General features: G+C 37.6%; 1 long non-coding RNA gene and 1 other non-coding gene across 2 annotated transcripts; one reads left to right on the top strand and one right to left on the bottom strand.

Annotated features, from left to right (window-relative positions):
• Positions 1-2,589: 2,589 nt before the first annotated feature.
• On the bottom strand, positions 2,590-9,075 carry LOC105357623 (uncharacterized). The gene is made up of 3 exons (XR_911499.4): positions 8,805-9,075; positions 3,779-3,857; positions 2,590-3,546 (listed from the first exon to the last, which is right to left on the bottom strand). It is a non-coding gene; the product is annotated as an uncharacterized LOC105357623 (long non-coding RNA).
• A 6,695-nt stretch (positions 9,076-15,770) lies between these two features.
• mir184-1 (microRNA mir-184-1) lies at positions 15,771-15,866 on the top strand. Its single transcript, NR_107084.1, has one exon. It is a non-coding gene; the product is annotated as a microRNA mir-184-1 (primary transcript).
• The last annotated feature ends 464 nt before the right edge of the window (positions 15,867-16,330 follow it).

Below are 16,330 nucleotides of genomic sequence, written 5' to 3' on the forward strand. Positions count from 1 at the left end.
TGTGTCTGGATCTGACATGTAAGTCACACAGGCTGTGCTGACTTTTCAACATCCCTACAAATTCACCTTTGCGACTGAGATATTTTAATCCAGCCATAATATGTTTGGAAATAATCTGTTGCAGCTAAACCTTTGTCCTTGTCTCCTTCTGTCCCATCCTGTCTTTTTTATACCACGCAGAGAGGTAACAAAAGCCTCTCAACACTGTCCACTGCTGGTGCATTTACATATCTAAGAGGGCGAGAGAGATACTCATTAAGGTTGGCCCATAATTAATCCTGGATTAGCATATTGGGGCGACTACACACACAATGGTTTATTTCATCACAGTGGGATCACAGCGCTGTGTCTGTGTGGGATCATTAAAACAGTCCAGGGAGAGAACGGGGTTTCATTGATTTGGCTGCACTCATTGCTTATTTTTTTTTTATTGAACAGAGAAGAGGACCCTCCACTTTTCTCAAGTAATTAATTTAATTTTTATTTCTTTCTTTTGTAACAGGTGCAGTGAACAGCAGCAGCAGGGAAATGGAAAGGGTTAGAACTGCAGAAAGAAGGGAGCTGCAGTTTAACCCCATGCAGCCATTAGGAGTCCGCCTGAATGCCCCAGCCTCAGCTCTTGTTGCTGGGTTCCTTCCATCCGTGCCATAATCAGCCCTTCAGACAGGAGTGGTAATGAGGCGGTGATTCTCCTCCGTGACTGGCGCTGATAGTAAAGATTATTTTTATGGCTTCCTATTATAGACGGCTCAAAATGGAAAAGCGATGCAGACGATGGTTGAGACAGAACGGTGATGACATTTTAGAAAGGTCATGGAGGGGATTCAAACTCATGAAACTGTGGCCAATCAGAGCACAGGTCTCAATGGGGGGGGGGGGGGGGTATGATTTTGGACATATTGTGCAACAGGATTTTAAGGCATCCTTTCTGGGTTACAGGACCACGCTGGAGTTGCTCATCAACAAAAATGGGATAAAAGGGTGTTAACGGAAAGTGCCGATTATTTACCCGTACACTGAAAATGCAAATTGTTAGCTACTTCAACGTTGTCTGTGATGTTCCTGAGGCAGATCAAATGTGTTAGGTTCGGAATGCACCCGTTTTCCCAGAAAAACAGACCAGCCTTTTTTTTTTATTCACACTCCTCTAAATGTGGTTAGTTACCTGATAGTCAAGGATTTGAAGCTAAATCCTGCTCATTTAGTGAGTGCATATTCAAAACAACAACGTTATGGGAATAAACACAAGAATAGCCCACAAAGCACAAAAAATGTCAAGAAAATTTAAATATTATAATATTTCAAATGTAAATGATGACAAGCCCTATAATTTGCTTCTCCTTTTTGTCTCCCCATGGCAGGCTGGCCTGTGTTTCCAAGCTCTCTGTCACTAAGACTTGGCTGCAGGTCTGCACACTTTGTGCCAGGTACAGCATGCAGGGTCACCACCTGGCTGCAGCCTCCCCGGGCTGAGCAGCATCACAACTGACACAAAGCAGGAGTATTTGACAGGAACAACAACAGACATGAATCCCAGCTTCACAATGCATTTACTTTTTTCATATAATGCAAGCCAGTGGGGACGATGGAAGTCATGGTGGAGACCTTGTAAATGTATCATTGCATAATAATTATTGCATCTTTTAACTTTTCATCCAAGCCATTTTTATTATTTATTTTAAATATGACAATGAGGAGAGAGGACGTTGCATCCTTGTCACATTTGCAGAAAAAAAATGGGTTGTTGAATATTCAGCCCCCCTAAAAGAGGTTTTGCAATATACAGAACAAATGCTAAAGGAGTCGTTAAAAGACTTCAGTTTTGAGACCCACAAACAGCTAAACAATAAATAACAACTAAATCAAAATAAAACTGAAAATAATTGCAAGAAGAAATCTACAAAGAAAACTGTGGCTGCAGCATTTTGTAGCTGGAGACTTTTCAGAGAATGTTTTGGAACAGCCTGAAAATGAAGAATTTCAATGGTTTTACCTTAAAGGGACAAATGCATAAATGCCGGATAGAAACTCCATATCCCAGTGGAGTTTGAAGGATTTTGTGTGCATTTCCGTTTTGCTCTTTTTAGGCTCTTCATATGTAGCAACATAATATTTTAAAGTACCGGTAAATAGCTTTTTGTCTTTGATATTTTCTTTAAATCTTTAACTTTTTCTTATTATTTATTATCATTGTACCTGGATATTTTATATATATATATATATATATATATATATATATATATATATATATATATATATATATATATATATATATATATATATATATATATATATATATATATATATATATATATATATATATATATATATATATATATATATATATATATATATATATATATATATATATATATATAAATTCTAAGCTCCAGCCCATGAAGTTGGTTGGATTATCATTGTACCTGGATATTTTATATATATATATATATATATATATATATATATATATATATATATATATATATATATATATATATATATATATATATATATATATATATATATATATATATATATATATATATATATATATATATATATATATATAAATTCTAAGCTCCAGCCCATGAAGTTGGTTGGATTAGCTGAGAAAACTCTCCTTGTGAATTATTAACCCCTCCCTCAGTGACCTTGAAGTTTTCCCCTTGGGCCCCTTTGGGTGCGCATTGTCAAGTAATAAAAAGAACATAACAATTAAAATTAGAATAACAATGAAAGTTTTATCATCAGAACTGATCTCAAACTATTTAATCTACAATTCTACATGTATGAAAAAGAACAAATATCAATGATGATGAAAATTGTAAACATTCAAAACATCCATTATATAACTGAGTATGCTTGTATTCCTGTTTGTTCTAAATGTGAAAAAAAATTCTTAAAAAGGCGATATTCATATTCCATATCCAATTTACAGTCTCTGTCCCAAATATTTGTTAGTGTTCACTTTGAGACTGCTAAGCCCATCTGTTGGCAGCCAGCTTAGTTCTCCTTAGTCTTGTGCTGAGGCACCATACCAGTCTCGTTGAGGGAGGGGTAAATGTTGTTGGAATTGGAAAAAAATTTACAAGGAGAGTTTTTTCAGCTATTCCAACAAAGTTCAGGGGTTGGAGCTGAAAAAATATTAATTTGAAAATTCAGCCCTCTGGAAGGACCACCCTAATACATAAATATAGCTTGCTGAATGATCATTTCATATAATAAATGATCATAAATACAACCCAAGATTAATAAACAGACCACTGCACCTGAACCTCCACAGTGTAGCTTTGTGGGAGTGGCATGTTTGTGTTTTCCTAACAGGTGTAGTTCCCACATGTTCGGCTCTCTGCTGCACTAAAGATATATGTTAATGTCATGCAAATCCAATGCCACAGATTTGACGCAGAAGCGTGTAATCGGCACAAAAGTTCATCGTCCTTGAAAAGTCGGCTCCCTCTTCTTCCGATGTTAGGAGGAGGTCAGTGGTCAAATCACTGGAGATGCGGCTGAGGCTTTCGGGGATGGTTTTCCTTTGACACGAAGCTGCATGGACACATGCATGGGGGATGGTTGTGTTCATGCTCATATTTATGCATTTGCACTTACAGATTGCGACCACCGTCAGTCTTGTACTTGCACACGCAGCTCTAGCAGTTGGATCAAGGCGGCTGACTCATTAGGGCATGTGTTCATTATTATAATATAGTCAGTGTGGAAGCATCTGCAGATGATCAGGTTTGCGACACATTAAACAGATAGATGGATTTTTACAAACCTTTGCTGCTTCTTCATGCCGTGTTGTCTGCAGGATTCAAAAAGAAGACTAGGTTCTTATCTGCATGCATGGTTTGAATCTACAAAGCCAAAGTTAGAGTTCAGGGTCAACTACAGGGCAGCATGACACAATACAACACAGCATGTGAAGCAGCAGCAGAGTGAGGGGCTTTACCCAGGTTATCTGCGTCTGTCCAGGCCAAAATGTGTAGCTGTTGCACTACAACTCAAATTGAAGCCAAGACTGTTGCACACCATATTCTAAAAACAAAACATACTTTATTGCACGTGTTGCATTAAATGAAATATTCCTGTTTTACATATTCTGAATAAATACATCAAGGTTCAGATGAGCTCACAAGAATTCTATTAAAAACTGTCGTTCCTGATGGTGGGGATTATGACCATGTATATTTGTTGCATAAGTCTGTTTCTATCTTTTTAAACCAACGTGTTTGTCTGAAACAAATCAACACTTGTTGGTTCGTTCTATGTGTCTAGACACTGGAGAGCTTGGATGACAGTTTAGAAAATCTAAAGGATATGGTCATTATTTTATCTGTTTAAAGCCTTCAGTAAGTGCTTCATTGTGTTTTCTCATTCTTCTTTTCACAATGTAACCCTTGTGCTATGCTAGGCCCCTAAACATTGGGAGTTGGGTCATCTAGACCCACTAGACAGTGCGCTGAAACTTTTTTCTTCAATGATTTGTGAACCTCACTGGTGTCCATGGATTACATGAAATATTTCCACCTTCATCCACCTTTGTCATGGTAGGGAAAACACGTCAGTGTAAGGGTGGGGTCATCTAAGATAGCACAAGGGAGAAACTGAAAAAAAAACCATCTCAAGTGTCTAATCACAAATATGATCTGGTCTTATTGTGACCACATCAGACATGTTTTTAGCAGAGATATAGTAGAGTTTATTTGGGATCTGCATCCAAATCATGCTTTTGTTTTATTTTTGCCCAAAAAAAATCAATAGTTTATGTTTATCATAATAGTAACAATAACATAAATACAGTTTAGTGTCTTATTTTTCTAAAGGGTGAAGTCAGACTCTGTGGCTCCCACTGGGTTGTAGTCAGTAAGTAATCGACCCGAATGGTTCTTCTAGTGTTAAAGTTTGCAGACCACCTTTCTATCCATCCATCCGTTTTCTTAATGATTCCCACTGGAGACCAATAATTGGTGGCTAAAAGTCTAAATGAACAACAAATACATTCTAGGATTGTTTGTTGTAATTTTGGATTTGTTGTGATCATTTCCTTTCCATGTTTGAAGAGATTGCATTTAAAAAATGGGTTTCAAGCTGTAATACTTAAAATGCTTTATGGCTAATACTTGTCCGTTTTCTGGCCTTTTTTAAACTTCTCATGTTCTGTCTTTTAATTTCCCTAACAGCAAATATCAGAATATGTTCCATGTTCTTTAGCTTTGTATGTTTATGGTCTTCCTTTGGACTGAATTCCATTTTTTTTAATCACACATATTAAAGTTCATTCTTTAACATTCCATAATTTGATTCAACAATCATAATTGAATAGAGCAAACTCTGAACGCTCTATGTCCTTTTATTTGAGAAAGAACTCTGAGCTAGCTCATGAGAGCTTGCAGCCTCGGTGGAGCTCCAACAGATGAGAAGCACCTCTGTGAAGCCTGCAGAGCTGCAACTGTTGTGCAGTGCTACACCCCTGCTGCTCAGTGGAGAGTGAAATGGGATCATGGAGGGCTGCCAGCACACATCAGGACCCGGCAGCTGAAATGGCAAACGCAGCCAACTGCAGTCTTGCCTGTCTCTGCCGTCACTGGAAGTGTCTGAACACAAGGGGGCGAGCACTGCATTTAGATCGCTAATGGGGTTTCTTTTTCTCTGAGCTTCACAAAAACTCGGAAGTATTTAGTTTTAAAGACCCGCTTCAATTAAAATTGTGTTTTATAGTGTTCTTGTAGCATTTTTCTCAAGATGGAGGACATAAAGAAAATTTAAATTAAAACTTTGTGAGTATTTATTCAAATCATTGTAAATCAGAAGGAAACAAAGAAAAGTCGCTTTAAAAACCTTGTAGTCGTTACATAGAAAAGACGATGGGTGGGTCACAGGTTCCCTGCTCCACTCCATTCTGATGCATCCACTTGCAGACAAATAGATCCATGAACATCTTTGTTTTCCTCGTCTGAGCTGGCCTCTGGCTCAAAATAGTTTGGCTGGATAGCTCCTATGTTGTCCACCATTTTAGTTGTAGTGTTAGGTTGAGGTTGTGGAGGGCTATAAACTAGCTAGGGAGAATATAAACAAAGAGTTGATGGGAAATGGGGCTGGGCTCATACTGCGCCAACAGTCCCGCCCACAATTTAAAGGTGATTTTCTGATGAACTCCTGCTGCTCTGCAGTAACAAAGTCCTAGAAAACGACAGTTTTTGATTGTACAAACTTAAAAACCTCCTAATCATACTTGAAAGACCACTGGGAACACTTTTACAATAAACCAAAAGATGATTGGAGTAGGACTTTACATGTTCTCACAGCACCAAGTATAAAGGTTCACGGTAGGAGAAGTGTATCAGCAGGTTTTTAATGTCCTTAAGGGCTGTCTTTTTTTAAAACATGTTTGTATTATAAATGCAGTGCTCTCTATGTTTCTTTATTTAAACAAATATTATATATATATATATATATATATATATATATATATATATATATATATATATATATATATATATATATATATATATATATATATATATATATATATATTTTATTTATTTATTCTTTGCATATAAGTGACATATTCCTTGCCCTTTATTTTATTTTTTAATTGTTTTATATATTGTTGTTTTTTTCAGATGAGCACATAATGAGGTAAAATCTTTTCTGTGCAAAATCAATAGATAAATGTTTTTTCTGGAGGAGGAGGTGGAATCTGTCCCACGGGCAACGGTAAGAAGGGATTAAAAATCACACCAAACAGGTCTGGGTTTATATTCTTCCATTTTTGGTGCCTGTTCCACATAATCATGCTTGCTTTTTCACCGTGGGTACTGAGTGCCAGTTCTGCTGAAGTTTGAAAATTAAGCGAGGCATACTCTGGGAGGTTTATTACCACCCCCTCGCTCTTACATTCTACCCTTAAGGCATGGCAAATGCAACTGTGGGGAGAGACACTGCCACAAATAGACTCTCTAAATGTGGAAAGCTTTATTCTGGAGAAAAATACATGACTGAGTTGTTGGCCTCTCTGCTAAACACAGTCATGAAAAGAAGAGGAAAGGCATGAATGTTCAAAGAATCTTGCAGGAACACGAGAAAAGGTGGAGCCACTGTCACTTACTGACCAGTCATGCACGTCCACACTTCTACAGGTGTTGGTGTAATTGTACTTATAATTCAAAAATATTTTGAAATCAACTTCTCTTTAAATGTCTCTCAGAAATAGACTGTTTAATTAAATATCTGCAGGATAAACAAAACTTCATCAATACATTTGATTCACTCTATTACCAAATTCATCACATTTTAATGAATGATGTCCAATTTTCTTTTGGACTGAATGGCCAAACACAGAAATATCCTGAAACTAATTTCTGATAAATGAATGTTTTTTTAAAAACTCTTTTTGTCTGTATGTCTCAGTCTGTGCTGCTCCAAAGAACTCATGAACCCTAATCTCTTTACCACCAAGATTTAAATGACTATCAAAAGGTAAATACAATATTGGTATAGTTAGTAGGGGTGTGTATAGGTAAAAGTCTGGCGATACGATACATATTGAGGGTCAGGAGTGAAGCAGATGCACAGCTGCACTCGTTCTCAACTGGAGCCCACTACAAAGCGCCAAAATTCCTGTTTTTATACGGTACTGGCAGCAACGTTGCACAGAATTCCGGTTTGTTACACATCCCAAGCAAAAAGAAGTAGAAAGTGTCTCTTAACAACAAAAACTGCGAGGCTGACTGAACATTTAGCATTTAACACAAGCTTATTCTCGCAAGATCTTGCTGTTTTGGTACGGTGCAGAGCTGCTCAAAGAGGTTCAGTTTGCTATGCTGCCAATTAGTGGTCAAGTGTTTAGGTGGAAAACAAGAGTCAGACGCTGAAGGACGGTCATAGGCAACTAAGTAAATATCACCAAATGAATGTGATATATTGCTGATCTGAATTTTTCCTACACCCCTGGTAGTTAGGTGAAGGTGCACGTATAGATACATGAATTTAGGCTGATGTAAAGTTTTGATTTGATTTGATTGATTTCAAGCATTGAAAAAATATTAAACACAAATATAAAGTACATTTTTAAAAATGATAAAACACAGCTGCATCAAATCTATTTCAGATATGAATTAATACATTGATTAGAACATTAAAATTTCAAAGATCTTGGAAAATAAGACCATCGTCTTGACGGTGTAATTACTCATAATCAGAAATAGACGTTTTTGCTGCAATGTATACAGTGCACACACATGTCCCATTATAGTCATTAAATATAATTTTTTTTTTTTTTTTTAATTACGGGTCTGACAATTAATCAACAAATTGAATTCTACTCCTGGCATAGAACCAGATCAATCTTTCTGAGGCAGAATAAAATAAACCAATACCATTAAAAATTTGTTTCAAGATTACATAAGTTGGATAGTATTCCTATTTTTACTCTGAGTAATTTCTGTCATACTTGTCACATGGTAAATGGTGTATACTTGTAAAGCGCTTTTCTACCTACAAGGTCAAGGACAAAGTGCTTTTACAGTCACAAAACCATTCACCCAGTCACACACACATTCACACACTGGTGGCTGCTCTGCTGCCAAACACAGGCGCCCGCCTTGCCATCAGAGGCAAGTTGGGGTTCAGTGTCTTGCCCAAGGACACTTCAACTCATGGGCGTGCATGGCCGTGCAGAATTGAGCCTGCAACCTTATGGTCATGGGTCGACTGCCCTACCGCTTCACCACGGCCGCCCCATATCATTCTTACATGTATGTAGGCTCAGCATTGCCACTAAAGTCAAAATTTCCACTCACATGTTTTGCTATCTTGAAAAGCTGTTGCTTCAGGAAAGTAAGTCCCAATCGAAGTCTGGAGATAACGTGATCCGGATCTTCCTTTTCTTTACAGATTTATTTGGTTTTGGGAGTTGTGTAACATCACCAGTCATCACCACACCTGATAGAAATTGTCTAATCGTTACAGCTGTTTTTCTGTTTTATTCATTAACCTTCAATGAGTCTGGACTCAAGGTTTTTGTGACTTGTGGTCAGATTCTCCTTAGTGCTTCTTTTCCTAATTGGTTATGTTTTTCTGGAAGATTTTTTCTTTCTTTTGTAATTAGTTAGTGTGATTCTTAATTCTTCAAATATTGAGATTAAAAACTGCAATAGATAAACAACAAAAATATTTAATAGTGAAGCTTTTTTTTTAAATTTTAACTGCAAAGTCATGCAATGTGTCAGTCAAACGCCCCAAAAGTTAAAAAAAAAATTACATAAAAAAAGAGCCGTTGGCGAAACGCTTTGGCTTTGATAACAGTCCACGTACCGCCCCCTTGTGGACACTTGTGAAATTAAAATTGCATAAATTTTAAAACTCACTTTTTCAGCTCTCAGTCTTGATCTCTTTGACTCAAAAGGGTAATTATGCACGTTGCTACCAGCTTCAGCAGATACATGGTTGATGTGTTTCTAGCAAAAGTTGTATCTAACTTTTAAAACAATCCAACAAGGTAAAAGCTGTAGTGAGTCTGCGACATGTGAAGTGGCATGTTTTTATGCGTCATCAGCAGGTTAAATGTGCAAATATCACAGCCTTGGCATCCCAGTTCATACACTTTCTAGAATCCAACTAAACATCTCCCATTTGAGAGGAAAGTGGGGTTTGGTGATGCACTGTGCACGCGCACGAGGGGAGCAAAATGTCAAACTGTGTACTTTTGGTTTTGGAGAATTCCAGTAAGTAAACAAATGTCAATGATTTCAGAAATTTTAATTTTTCACATTTTTTAGGAGCATGTTCTTTAAAAGTGTTTTTTGTTATGAAGTTGATTTTTTGCACATGTTGAAAAATCCCTTTTGGAAAATCTAAGTCACTGTAAAAACTAATTAAATGTCACTTTGCAGCTTCAGCCACTAGCAGGCGTTGCAAACTCAAAGGTGGACACTCAGAATTCAACTGTCAAATTGCTGTGTTTGCTTAATTCAGTCTTTGCTAGATGATTGCATTCTTTGTTTTGTGGGATTTTTTGTTCAAATTATAGCGTTATCTAAGGTCTGTGTTTATGACTTCAATCAAATGACAAAATGAACAAATTGTGTTTATTATGCTCTGAGAAACGCAGTGAAATGCATACAAAAAGCCTCACTGATAATGAGACCACAGGCAAACTAATTACAAAATTGCTTTTTTCTTCAATTATTTCAATGATAATAACTGAAAAAAATACTAGTTTTTATGCATTTAGCTGATTTTACAGTAATATAAACTATCACTGCAGTACAGAATCCAGCTCTTGTGCATTACCGTGCATTATTGTGCATTAACCTTTGTTCTCTATTGTTGTTTTTATGTTTGCAGGCAGCAGAGCTCGCTTACTTTACAGAAAATGAATAATTTTCTAAAATAAGTCTTCACATTCAGGGGAACACAGTCCTTTTTTATCAACAGCCTTTAATGTAATTTTTTTAAATTGCTTTAAAATTTGTTGCATTTACTTCAAAGTTGAAGAAAAAGTAATAATGAAACCAATCAATGACACCACATTATATCTTTTTTTAATTATTATTAATCATTAAATTTGATTATTTAAATCAGTAAACTGTAGGTTACTCCCAAACTAGAAGATGTTTCTTTAAAGATCTTTACTAAACTTGTCAGGACTTTCAACCTGTGGTTTGTTCTTTATGTACATTTTTTATTCTTATGGATTTTTGGTCAGATACACTCAACAATTTACAGCCTTTAGATTTGGGTTTAGTCATTGAGTGAATGAAAAATAATTGTTTGCTTTTACTCTTAAATTTGGCATAATTTTAAACAAGAAATGTCAGTTTAACAACACATACAAGGTCTCATTATTGCAGAAAATGACCACATGAACCTGCAACTCAGAACACAGAAGAATTCAATGATCATTCAGTTAGACCACCTCTGTCTTCCCTCCTATGTCTGAATTCTCTCACATGAAAGGCTGCTTTTTGCTTCATAATTAACCCTTGTGCTATCTTAGATGACCCCACCCTTACATTGACGTGTTCTCCCTACCATGACAAAGGTGGATAAAGGTGGAAAGATTTCATGTAATCCATGGACACCAGTGAGGTTCACAAATCATTGAAGATAAAAGGTTCAGCGCACTGTCTAGTGGGTCTAGATGACCCAACTCCTAATGTTAAAGTGCCTGGGATAGCACAAGGGTTAATCGGACTAAAATCCATTCATTCCCAGTAGAATATTTAACCCTTGTGCTATCTTAGATGACCCCACCCTTACATTGACGTGTTCTCCCTACCATGACAAAGGTGGATAAAGGTGGAAAGATTTCATGTAATCCATGGACACCAGTGAAGATCACAAATCATTGAAGAAAAAAGGTTCAGTGCACTGTCTCGTGGGTCTAGATGACCCAACTCCCAACGTTATTGTGCCTAGGATAGCACAAGGGCTAGAAGAGTAAAAGATTTGGAGCTGCTCTGAAAGCTGGGCAGCTGGAATATTTTCATATTTTCTCCCTGGAGTGCTGGTAAAAGTATGCAGGGACATTCCACTGGAGTCCATCCAGAGGAGGATTGGACTCTCCAGGGGGGCAGATCCTCCTGTTACCTGACTGCAGCCTACAGATGATGGTCTGGTCTGCATTAAAGGTTGAAGTTAGATGTGTTCTGGACATATACTCACAGTGTTTGCTACAAACAAGCAATGGGTGAATTTTCATTGACGTGGTGGCGATTAGAATTTTTGAATTTTCATGTACTGGTCGCTTACGGTGTTAGTATATCTGAAGGTATGGCTACTCACACCAACGTGAACAATGTCAGACAGATTGGTGGGAGTCCCAGAGCACAGGGACTCTGAATGTATCCTCACTGATCCACTGAGGGACAGGAGATGTTTTAGTAGATCTCCTCTGGTCAACAGGAGCCACACGGGTGTCCAACGTTCCCACAAAGTCCCGGAACGGGATTAAGAGGAGCCAGGCCCTGTTTGCTTTGCACCAGACTGTCATGCTGACAGAAGGAACTCAACTAGATAATCTACAACAATGACAGCAGCCCTTCCTTTCCCAGTGGTATGTTAAGACATCACAAAAAATCAAGAGGAGAATGTCAAACCATGCGGAACAATTGCTGTGTGTGTTTCAACGGAAGAGTAAAACAAATAAAGGATGAAACAATTCACCGGTTTATGGATAAAAGGTGAAATAACAAGAAATATCACAGGTAAATGAACGAATGAATTATTAACTATTTGTAATATCCACTGAAATGTAGGCCTGGAAAATAACCCAGCTTTCATTTTTCTGCATTATTCATATAATTATTGCTCTTTCTTCACAAGACATGTCAAAGAAAGTACATTTAATCCATGAGTTTTTAGTTTCACATACGAGTCATTCCAGTCTGGTGCCCTTTCCATTTCAGCCGTCTCCAGATATTTTCCAACTAAACCTCTGAATGGAGGCAAAAGCTAATGAAATTTTAGATTATTTTTATTTTCTAAAATACATTTTGCCCCTTCAGACTGATTAGCTCACATGACCCCATTACCACAATCGCTCACTGACATGACCACCCCCCAAAGACAGATTTTTTTGCCTCATAAAGCACACTTCTTTATGGTTTAGAATGCTTGTCAAAGCTGAAAGGAACTTTTTGTGACTAAATAGTAAATACCTTTTGCATATTCTCTCTTTTTTTTAAGCAAATACCATTCCCACTAGCTACTATTCCTTGTTGGTCAAGCTATGTTTTCATTTGAGTTTTGTGTGACTAATAGTAAGTCAGACATCAGCACTTGTCTATGAATGCAGATGTGGGATGTGACCTCTGCCTTAAGGATCTGATGGGAACCGTGTGTTGAAAAGTCCGGAGCACAGCAGCGTGTCCTAAACCATGCAGACAGCTGACTTAGCGCCTCCCCTGTTGTCTATGTGCTCACTGAACAATGCGGTTATTGCCAGCGACAGAGTACAGCCTCAGGGCCCGAGCACCCCTTCCAACACCAAGGCTTGTGGAATTCTTTTAGACACCCCCGATCCTGAGTTTGGTTTGCCCTTTGTCTTTCTGCTCTTTCAAATCCAAACCACAAGCATGACTGCAGAGCCTTCGCTTTGAGCAGATGTCACACACTGAGAGGAAGTTCTGTGGTTTTGTGTTACCTGCTCAATGAGGTTTAATTTCCCCTTTTGGGACCAGGCTCCGCCCACATCTGTTGTGACCCATTAATGATCACCTTTTAGTCACTTTTTCATGATTATCTCCAACTTCAAATTTGCTTTTGTAGAATCTTAACTGTTTTGTATCTAGAATGTTTTAGGAAAATGTTTCATTTTCATGCAAATGTTTTTTTTAAAACTGTAAACATTTAAGAAAAGAATTTTCTGAAACAGCAATAAAAAGTCTGTGCCACCAAAAATGTGCGATAACAGCGTGACTGAAAACACACAGGACTAATACAAATCCGCGTTTAAAAAAAAACAAAGAAATGTAAGCAAAAACTCACACAGAAAAACAAATACATGAGTTCCCATTTCTTTTTATTTCAAATCTTTAAAAAAAACTATTTAGCCTTTGGGTAAAATAAAATAAAACTTAAAAATTTAATTTCCAATGTTGTATTAAATAGAGTTTACTTGCTAAATGTTTGGAAATATATTTCATAGTAAAACAGCTTTACAATGAAAGTACAAATAAACCTAACAGCATTATAGAAAAGTTAAATATGTGTGGCATAAAATGCTCTGGAAAATAAATAAAAATAGTTCAGATGTGAGACAAAAGAAAACTGGGGTGACTTGAAAAAAACTTTGACTCTAAACACGTTCTTAATTTTTGTTTTTTGATTGTTTTTCTGGTACAATATGATTTGTTTGCAATTGAACAAAGGAACAAAAGAAATCACAGATTTTTAAAATGAATTTAAAGGAAAGAAATTTTAACCCAAAAAGTTTAATTTTAACCTTTTTACCTTTGTTTTTTCATGTTTTTAGTTTGTGTCTTGTTGATTCATTTGTTACTTTTCCTTTGTATTTTTGTTGCATAATTAGTCATATAAATACAACATTGTTATTTTGAAGGTGAATGTTTTAGATAAGTTATGGATGATTCCTGTTGGGTTTTTTTCCGGCTGATGGCAACTGATTAATCCCAACACGTTTCTAATGTTAAACTCTAGATTTGATTGTTGGTGTTCCTGGTGTTCATTTAAAAGAAAACAGAAACCTGACCACTGACAAAAGGTTAGTGAGCATGCAATAAAACCTTTCTTTCAAGAAATAAAAAATATGACTCTCATCATTGTGATCATCCCATTTTTGGATACCAAACACCCAAAATCATTCAACCAGGCACTTTATTCTATAACACTTTACAGTTAGGTAATACCTGTTTATTAAAATTGATTATGTCTGTTCCAGAAAAACACATTTTCTAGTTGAGAGCTCATGTAAGGATTATTATGTGAGAGTGGCTGGTGACACAAACAGCCTTAGTCAGTGTGGCTTCTCTGACTCAGCTCTACACAAGCACAGACCCGTCTGCAGTAAAGTCAGGGCCCGTCCTTTTTGCTCCTTCTGATGCCCACGAATGCAGAAAGCCTGCATTTCCACTGAAGCCTGAGGCGCACTGTTCACGCTCGTACTCCAGCAGAAAGAGTAAAACCGAGAGACGGAAGGACGGCACAGAAGACAGGGAGAAAAATGGGAAGAGGATCCGAGGAAAGTAGTCTAAGAGAGACACTTGCATACCAGGGAAAGAAAGCACAAATCCTCACTACACACACAGCCTTCACAGGGGATGTGTGTGATATCCAGAGGGAGAGAACAGGCACAGATGATTTGAGGCTTAGGGGGAGAGAGTACATGCCACTGCCTGCACCTGCGTTAACTGCCACCACATGTCAAGGTGATTCAGCTGCGGTTCCTAGAAAACTCTAAGCTACTTTTATTCCCCATATTGTTATTATAATACTTCCCTCACTAAAAAAAAGAGGAAACTAAACCTAGAATGTACTGTAAACAGACTTCATGGCAGAAAGCAGGTTTCGTTTGATGTTTGGGACATTTTGTTGAACTTTACTGAAAACGTTGTTTCATAAGGGGATTACAGTGGTCACGGCAACAGGAGTTACCGTGCCCCCTATCTTCATAGGTTTCAGGTGCTGAAAAGTAGAGAGTAAGTGCCCAACAGAGGTCTCACTTTCTAGAAGCAGCTGAGTACCTGAGGAGCTGACAGGTATGCACTTAGTGGAATGTTCTCACCAACACCTGTGGGGAGCACACCCGCCAAACCTGGTCTCTCGCAGCTCACTGGTTGATCTTCTCTGTGACTGACATTGGCAACAGCTATTTGTCTCGATTCCTCAAAGGCCGGGGGGCAGGTATGGTGAGTTCTGACGGAACCAATGGCAACAGAGAAAGTCTATGGGAGCCAGGCGGGGCTTCAGTGAAGTAAAACTCATCAATGGGGTGTGTCTGAAAAGTCTGACAGGAGTCAAATAGTGAAGGGTTATGCCTGCTGAACCCCTTTTGCCTGGTGAAAGCTCAGCTAGTCTTTTGCTGCGTGAGGACCCAAGGAAGGCTGGCAAAGAAGAGCTACATCTTTGTTTTGAGATCCGTGGAAGTGAAACGACCGATGACATCTGCTAAGAGCTTCAGGAAGTCCACTTTCAGACCTGGAACTTCAAGGAAAACAAAAACGGCTTCACACAGCTCTTGGAAACTGCAATGAAAAACGTCTGACAAGAGGACTTTGGTCAGGAAATGCCACATCTAGATGGTCTTATAGTCACTCACATCTCCTTATCACTTTTCCAGCCCAGCTATGTGGTCTGTATTCGTTGGACGGAGAACTGATAAGGGCATGTGCATGACATTACCTACAGGTGCCTGTGAGCCCCATAGCCTGTGGGCTAACTGCCCAAGTTACAACATTTTATTTTGGTTGCACTATGTCTCTGCTTAGAACAATTGAACACTGCAACATACCTTCAGTGTAGAACATGTGACAAAAATAGAAAAACCCAACCCGGTAGGATTTTTTTATTCAAGCAAAAAACTTGAAAATCAGCCCAACATTAGACAGGAATGCTAAGTTCAGAAGTCGAACGGAAGATATTAAGCAGGAATTCAAAAGTTGGTAAGTAATTAGAGTATTTTTTTTTTTTGCAATTGCTTATATACTTTGCATTTCTGCATGTTAACCAAAATGTTTGCATCATTAAACGAACAATATATTGGGGGTAAGAAATCATAGTATGGACAGAAATAGTTTTAATTTTTGACATAAATTATGAGACTTGGAGTTTGTCTTTGTGATTTTACCAGTAACATTAAATTAGT

This window comes from Oryzias latipes, chromosome 3 (assembly GCF_053564925.1).
Source record: "Oryzias latipes strain Hd-rR chromosome 3, Olatipes_Hd-rR_3.1".
Classification (NCBI taxonomy): domain Eukaryota; kingdom Metazoa; phylum Chordata; class Actinopteri; order Beloniformes; family Adrianichthyidae; genus Oryzias; species Oryzias latipes.